The sequence below is a fragment of the Lactuca virosa genome, chromosome 4, assembly GCF_052849685.1.
Source record: "Lactuca virosa cultivar CGN04683 chromosome 4, Lactuca_virosa_CGN04683_v6, whole genome shotgun sequence".
NCBI lineage: Eukaryota > Viridiplantae > Streptophyta > Magnoliopsida > Asterales > Asteraceae > Lactuca > Lactuca virosa.
The window spans coordinates 505,671,858-505,679,146 of record NC_136429.1 but is presented as its reverse complement, the minus strand read 5'-3'; positions in this window follow the sequence as shown (position 1 = coordinate 505,679,146).

Sequence of the window (7,289 nt, the reverse complement as noted above, 5' to 3'; positions counted from 1 at the left end):
AAGTGAATCTACTATCTCTGTCCGAGATAATAGATATGGGAACACCGTGCAGTCGTATAATCTCCTGAATGTAGGTTCTTTTAAGCTTCTTCATCTTGTTTGTTTCTTTGATAGGCAGGAAGTGTGCGGACTTGGTCAATCTATCGACGATGACCCATATGGTATGAAGTCCACCCGCTGTCTTGGGCAACTTGGTTATGAAGTCCATAGTGATCCGCTCCCACTTCCATTCCTGTATCTCTGGTTGTTGTGGAAGACCGGAGGGTTTCTGGTATTCGACCTTGACCTTGGCGCAAGTAAGGCATTTACTTACGAAGGTAGCAATCTATGCTTTCATGTTAGGCCACCAGTATAGCTTTTTAAGATCCAGATACATCTTATCTGAACCTGGTTGGACGGAATAACGAGTTTTGTGCGCCTCGTTCATGACCAAGTCTCGGAAACCACCGTGTTTCGGTGTCCATATCCGATCCATGAGATATAAGGCTCCGCCACCCTTGACTTCCAAGTTCTTATCCATCCCTCTCAGGGATTCACTCGGCACATTTTCAGGTTTCAAAGCGTCGAGCTGAGCCTCCTTAATTTGCGTGGACAAGTGTGAATGGATAGTTAGAGTCAAAGATTTGACTCTACGACCAGAGTATTCTTTTCGACTTAGGGCGTCGGCTACTACGTTGGCTTTACCCGGATGATAACGAATTTCACATTCGTAATCACTGAGTAGCTCGACCCACCGTCGTTGTCTCATGTTGAGCTCCTTCTGGTCGAATATATGTTGTAGGCTTTTGTGGTCTGTAAGGATAGTACTTTTTGTACCATACATATAGTGTCTCCAGATCTTCAGAGCAAACACAACTGCTCCTAGTTCAAGATCGTGGGTGGTGTAGTTAACCTCGTGTGTCTTCAGCTGTCTCGAGGCATATGCGATCACCTTACCTCGTTGCATCAGAACACAACCGAGCCCTTGATTTGAACCATCACAATAGACAACGAAGTCTTCTATCCCTTCCGGTAGGGATAATATTGGTGTGGTGCACAAGGCTCGCTTGAGCGTTTGGAACGCTCTCTCCTGCTTCTCTTCCCAGTCAAAGGCCACGCCCTTCTGGGTCAGTGTTGTAAGAGGTTTTGCGATTCGGGAGAAGTTCTGAATGAACCTGTGATAGTAGCCAGCGAGACCTAGAAATTGACGATTTTCTGTAGGTGTCTTCGGTGCTGACCAGCTCTCAATTGCCTTCATTTGGGAAGGGTTCACGTGTATTCCCTCTTCGCTAACCACGTGCCCTAAGAATTTGACTCGTCGGATCCAAAATTCGCATTTTGAGAACTTCGCATAGAGCTTCTCCGAACGCAGCGATTCTAAGACTAGTCGCAGATGTTGACTATGCTCCTCCTTACTACGAGAGTAGATAAGTATGTCATCAATGAAGACGATGACAAACTGATCCAAGTAAGGACGACACACCCTATTCATTAAATCCATGAATACTGCGGGCGCGTTCGTTAATCCGAACGGCATCACTACGAATTCGTAGTGCCCATAACGAGTTTGGAAGGCTGTCTTTGGAACATCCTCCCCTAGCACTCGTAGTTGGTGATATCCGGATCTTAAGTCGATTTTTGAAAAGAAGTTCGCCCCTTGAAGTTGGTCAAATAAATCGTTAATGCGGGGTAAGGGATAACTATTTTTAATGGTAAGCTTGTTGAGTTCCCTGTAGTCGATGCACATATGAAACGATCCGTCTTTCTTCTTGACGAACAAGACCGGTGCTCCCCATGGTGAGAAGCTTGGCCTAATGAATCCCTTCTAGAGAAGTTCGTTAAGCTGACAGGAAAGTTCCTTCATCTCCGCCGGTGCTAGAAGATATGGAGATTTGGCTACTAGAGTAGCCCCTGGCACTAAGTCGATTCTGAACTCGACTTGGCGTTGTGGTGGTAATCCTGGAAGTTCTTCTGGAAAGATGTCGAGAAAGTCGCGTACTTCTGGGATGTTCTGAATATCTTTCACTTCTTGACTCGTATCGACGATGTGTGCGAGGAATGCATGATATTCCTTTCGCAAGCACTTCTGAGCTTGTATGCACGAAATGATGCGAAGGTTCGTACTAGGTTTGTCGCCATAGATAACTAGGGTTTTGCTGTTAGGGAGGTTAAGACGAACTGCTTTTTCAAAGCACAAAATGTCGACGCGACGATGACTTAACCAATCCATGCCGATTATGACGTTGAAACTTTTAATTGGGACCGGCATGAGGTCTATTTTTAAAGTATGACCATCTAAAGTGAGAGTACAACCTACGTATGTGCAGTTAGTACTTTCCGTTTTCCCGTTTGCCATTTCTACAGTGAAGGATTTATCTAGTGCACGTGGTTTTTGTTTAAGCAGGTGTGCAAATTTCTGGATTACGAAACTTTTCTCCGCTCCATTGTCGAAAAGTATGCATGCATAAGAGTTATCGAGGAGAAACGTACCAGTGACCACTGTGGGGTCAGCAACCGCTTCCTCGTGGCCTATGGCCAGAACTCTTCCTACTCCGACAGCTATCCCTGCCTTAGGGCAGTTCCTCTTATAGTGGCCCACTTCGCCACAACCGTAGCAAGCTTGGCCCACACCGGTGTTAGGAACTTGAGCGCTCGACCTTGCTGGAGTCTTGCAGAAACGGGCATTATGCCCCCTTCGGTTGCAGTTAGTGCACTGCATTTCCTGGCAAGGTCCGTTGTGATGGAAGGTGCATTTGTTGCACTTCGGAAGATTACCGGCATAAGGCTTCGCTGGTAAGGGATTAGCAGGGACAAGAGGAGTTACCGTGGCAGCATTGATTGTAACTAGTTGTTGTCTCTTTGAGGATTCTTGCGAAGTCCCGCTTTTCCTCTTGTTCCATCCCTTTTTCTTGTTGTTGTTGTTGTTTCCCTTTTGTTGCTCGGGTGTAGAAATCGTTGGGTTCTGATAGTTTCCGTGATCTACAAGAGATTGTGCCAGCTCTTTAGAGCTGTCAAAAGTAACAGGCCTTGATGCTAACACACTTGACTGGATCTGGGGCGACAGTCCCCAAATATATCTCTCTATTTTCTTACTCTCTAGAGCAACCATATCAGGGCAAAGAATTGCCAGATCACAGAATCTATTAGTATAGGTTGATATGTCAGAACCAACCATTACAAGACCCCAGAGTTCCTGCTCAAGTTTTTGAATTTCCCCTCCTGGACAGTACTCTCTCATCATCATGACCTTCAAGTTCTCCCAGCTTATCGAATTTGCCACTATTAGGGTCAGTGACTTAACGTGGCCATTCCACCAAGTTAAAGCCCTGTCAGAAAAGGTACAAGTAGCAAACTTGACCTTATTGTTCTCTGGGCAGGCGCAGATTTCAAAGACTGCTTTTGTCTTTTCGATCCACTGCCTTAAGATCATAACCCCTCCAGTTCCATTGAAATTTCTGGGTTTGGCATTCGTGAAATCTTTGTAAGTGCATTCCCGGGGGTGCCCATGACTCTCGCCATGGTTAGAAATAGGTGCACCAGTTCCTGATCCGCTAGGGACAGGAGTATTGATGTGTGACATGGCAGCCGCTACGGCCGCCGTGACAGCTGCTTGGAACATAGCAGCGTCGAACTGAGGAGGTGGTGGAGGTGGTGGTATCGGTGTTTCGTTATTATTGTTACGCCTCGGATTTCTGTGAGGAGGCATCTTTTAACTATAAGTTTAGAAAGATGAAGATATTGATAAGAATTTAATAGGAAAGTTGATAAAAATGACTCATGGACTAACTCTTCATAGCCCAACAACACGATTGAATGTAGATCTAGAACTAACAGATGATAGCATTCGGATAATAATACCCATGAGATTAGGTACCTGTCAATATTACTGGAATTACAGATGTAACAAGTTCAGGAAAAATGGCCTAGTAGGAGGCCTTACATCAACCAAGATGGGAAAATTTTGACAGGACCATGACCTAATCAAGACCTAACAGGTCTAAGATTTACAAAGATAAGAAATTAGAACAGAGTTTTACATAACTAGGTTATATCCAAAGAGAAGTCGATGAGATTCTATCGGCGACGAGAACTACTAGAGTGAGTTCTTGATTCCGACAGAAGGCGTTCTATGTCCCTCATACGCCTGTCAGATCTTACTTGCTGAGCTCGAAGTTCCCTGACTTCAGCTTGGGTTCCATCAAGTTCCCTCTGCAGAGCTGCATTGTGGACCAGAGTCCTTTCATGAGCAGACTCTAGTTGGCGAATGCGGACTGTGTTAACGCCAGAGTTGGCGTCAATCTCCATGACTCGGTCGATAGCGGCTCGACCCTGTTCGGTGTTCCGGGAAATCCTACGAACTATGATGGGTAGGACCCTGTCAGCTGAACCTCCCTCCGTGAGGTTGTAGAAGCTTCTGTCTCCATTGCAGGGGATGGGCTGACTCTGTTCCTAACTCCATCTATTCAAGTTTGTGGCCCATAGAGGTGTGGGTCCTTGAAATGCTGGGCGAGGGTTTGGGTCTTGAGCAGCTGGGGGTAGATTGTTGACTTCTGGTTCTGAGTCAGAACTATCAGAAAAGCCTTCAACTTCGTGATCATCCAAAGGAATTTGGTGATCATTCTCTGGCTCTTCTCCGAGCCATCCAACATTGCCGTGGTTAGGGTAGTACGGGTCACCGTGGGGAAGGAATGCAACCATGATATCTATGCGAGAAAAGGGATATAACAAGAAATTAATAGACGTACTAACTAAGATATTTATAAGATGATCTTTATTAGTTACTTCAATACTTGTTTAGTGCATACCAATTATATGTACTCAGGACAGGATAGACCTTCGAATAAGTGACCCTAACTCTAAGCCGACAACCAAACAAGGAACAAGAAGTAAAGCAAAGATTCACAGATTCTAAGTCTATGACGTCCTAGGTGCATATAACCTTAGTGTATCCACTCAGAAACTATTGACCTACTGATAAAGACCTTTTAGTTCTGAGATAAGTAATTATAGTAACACCAAATACCCCTATGGTATTTCATTGTGGTAATGTTGGTAAGTTTTTAGACTTGTTGCCATATCACAACCATTCTTGGGCATATGATAATTACTCCTCGGGCCAGCATAGTTGATCAGGCTATGCCACTCCCATGACTGGCCATACATCCCCGAGCTTACCTGTGATATTCAACAATCGTAATACTTTTGTTTATGTCGTTGTGACACTGATTTTTAGTTTAAATGCAGGCATGTATACTTAGTTAAATATTTTATTATTTAAAAGTATAAACTCTAGGTCAGAGTATTTTAATCCCATTGTATTTATAGTCTGTATATCTTTTATGGGTTGATATACTCAATTCACTATAAACAATGCTCTGATACCAATCTGTGACACCCCAAAACCAAGAACGGCGGAAACGTTCAGGGGTGGAGGACGTCATGTAAAGTATCATAACAGTGCAAAGTAGTAAACAAGCAACAACATCATCCATTGCATTAAAAATAAAGTTTTAATACATGAGTGTTCTTTCATTGTAATAAGACACCAAAATATGTAAACAAAATAAAGACGAGTCTTGTCTGTGCTCCGTCTTCTCAAAACCCTGGTCATCGTACCTGTCTACTGGTGACCTGAGAATACAAGTTATTTTGAAAGCGTAGATCAGCATAAAGCTGGTGAATTCATAAGTATTTTAGTGTCATTGATTTGTAAAAGTTGTTATGAAAGACTTGTAAATGTTTCATGAAACATTTAGTATAAGTGTGAAAACCCTAGAAAATCCCATATTTCCTACTAGTAAAAATAAAGTAGTCTTCTACCAAGACCCGAATGCTTTGAAGGTTTGCATTTCTGTATCAATGAAGGTTTTTCCCATGTGCAAGTATTATTATAAATATATAGTCTACCTCATCGTTTATGTGAATGTGTCACAAAATAAAAGTAATAGGGAAAATTATATAATCATTGAAATCGTATCCTTTTGCCTTAGGATAATCACAGCATGGAAACTCGCCGAACAGTACAACCGAGAACATCCGTCGATGAACAGGTCCCGCTGTAGCTAGCAGCCAGGTGTAGGATAGTCAGTCCCGTATAGTACATATAGTATCTCTCTCTGTATAGTATATAGTATTTCTCTATGTATAACAAGTAATAGTATCTCTTCATATAGTATTTAGTATATTTGTATAGACTCATGAATGAACTGACTGTTGTGTAATTCCTTGTACTAGGAGTAATATTTTGTATCTCCTAAACTATACCTATAATAGTTTACTGGAATGTAGATTGAATGTCCGAGTAGGTTTATACACCCTTGCTACACAAGAGTGTTGGAACTGAAGAAAGAATGAAAGCTCTCATATCAATACATATATGTATGAAACTTAAGTGTATAGATATGGTTTTTAACAATAAGTTGAAAGAAGTTTTGTAATACATTTAAGAGTTTTCAACAATAAGTAATAATGACTTGATGTCAGTTTATAAAACGATTCAAAAGTAATTTGTTGATAACAAAGTAAAAATAACTGAAAAGCATTGTATTTATCACATTTTGAAATATGTGAAATCAGTTGTTTGAAAACACAGTTATAAATCACATGTGATTGATTCTATAACTTCCTGTTTTCTACTTGTATCCCCCCCATGAAAGCATTTAAAATCATTTAAAAGATTGATTAAGGGGGTATGAACTCACCTGTAGTGAGTGGTTTGGAGGAACAGATGATGTAGGATGCTAAGTGTCAAGTGGAGACTTGTACACACACAAAGATCCTAGTTAACATATAATCACACATATATGTATCCAATTAGTCATTTGAACAACTAATTAACCATGTTAAGACATACTAGGACATGATTAACACTTTATTTAAGTGTTACAAGTACTAAGGATTGCGTCTAAGTGTTGTAGAACATTGCTATTGAGTTTAGGGTTCAAGGGTAAACTCCCTTGGAGTTTACGGTTTTGTGACCATAAATCATTGAGTTTACGGTCGTAAACCCATGAGTTTACGGCCGTAAACTCATGGTACTTTGACCATTTTGTGTTTTGAATCCATAAAGATCATAAGAAGCATTCCTACTTCATGTTTAAGCCTTAGGAAGAGATTAGGGCACCATTTCACTCCTTTAGGGAGTTTACGGTCCTTGGACCACTTTTCCTTGGGTTTACGGCCGTAAACCCAAATGGTTTATGGTCTTTTGATGTTCTCAAGTACTGAGCACATCAAGGAAGGGGTCTAGGCTAGTTTCCAAGGCTTGGTAAGGGACTAGGGCCACTTTGGCCCCTTTGTTAGGGTTTACG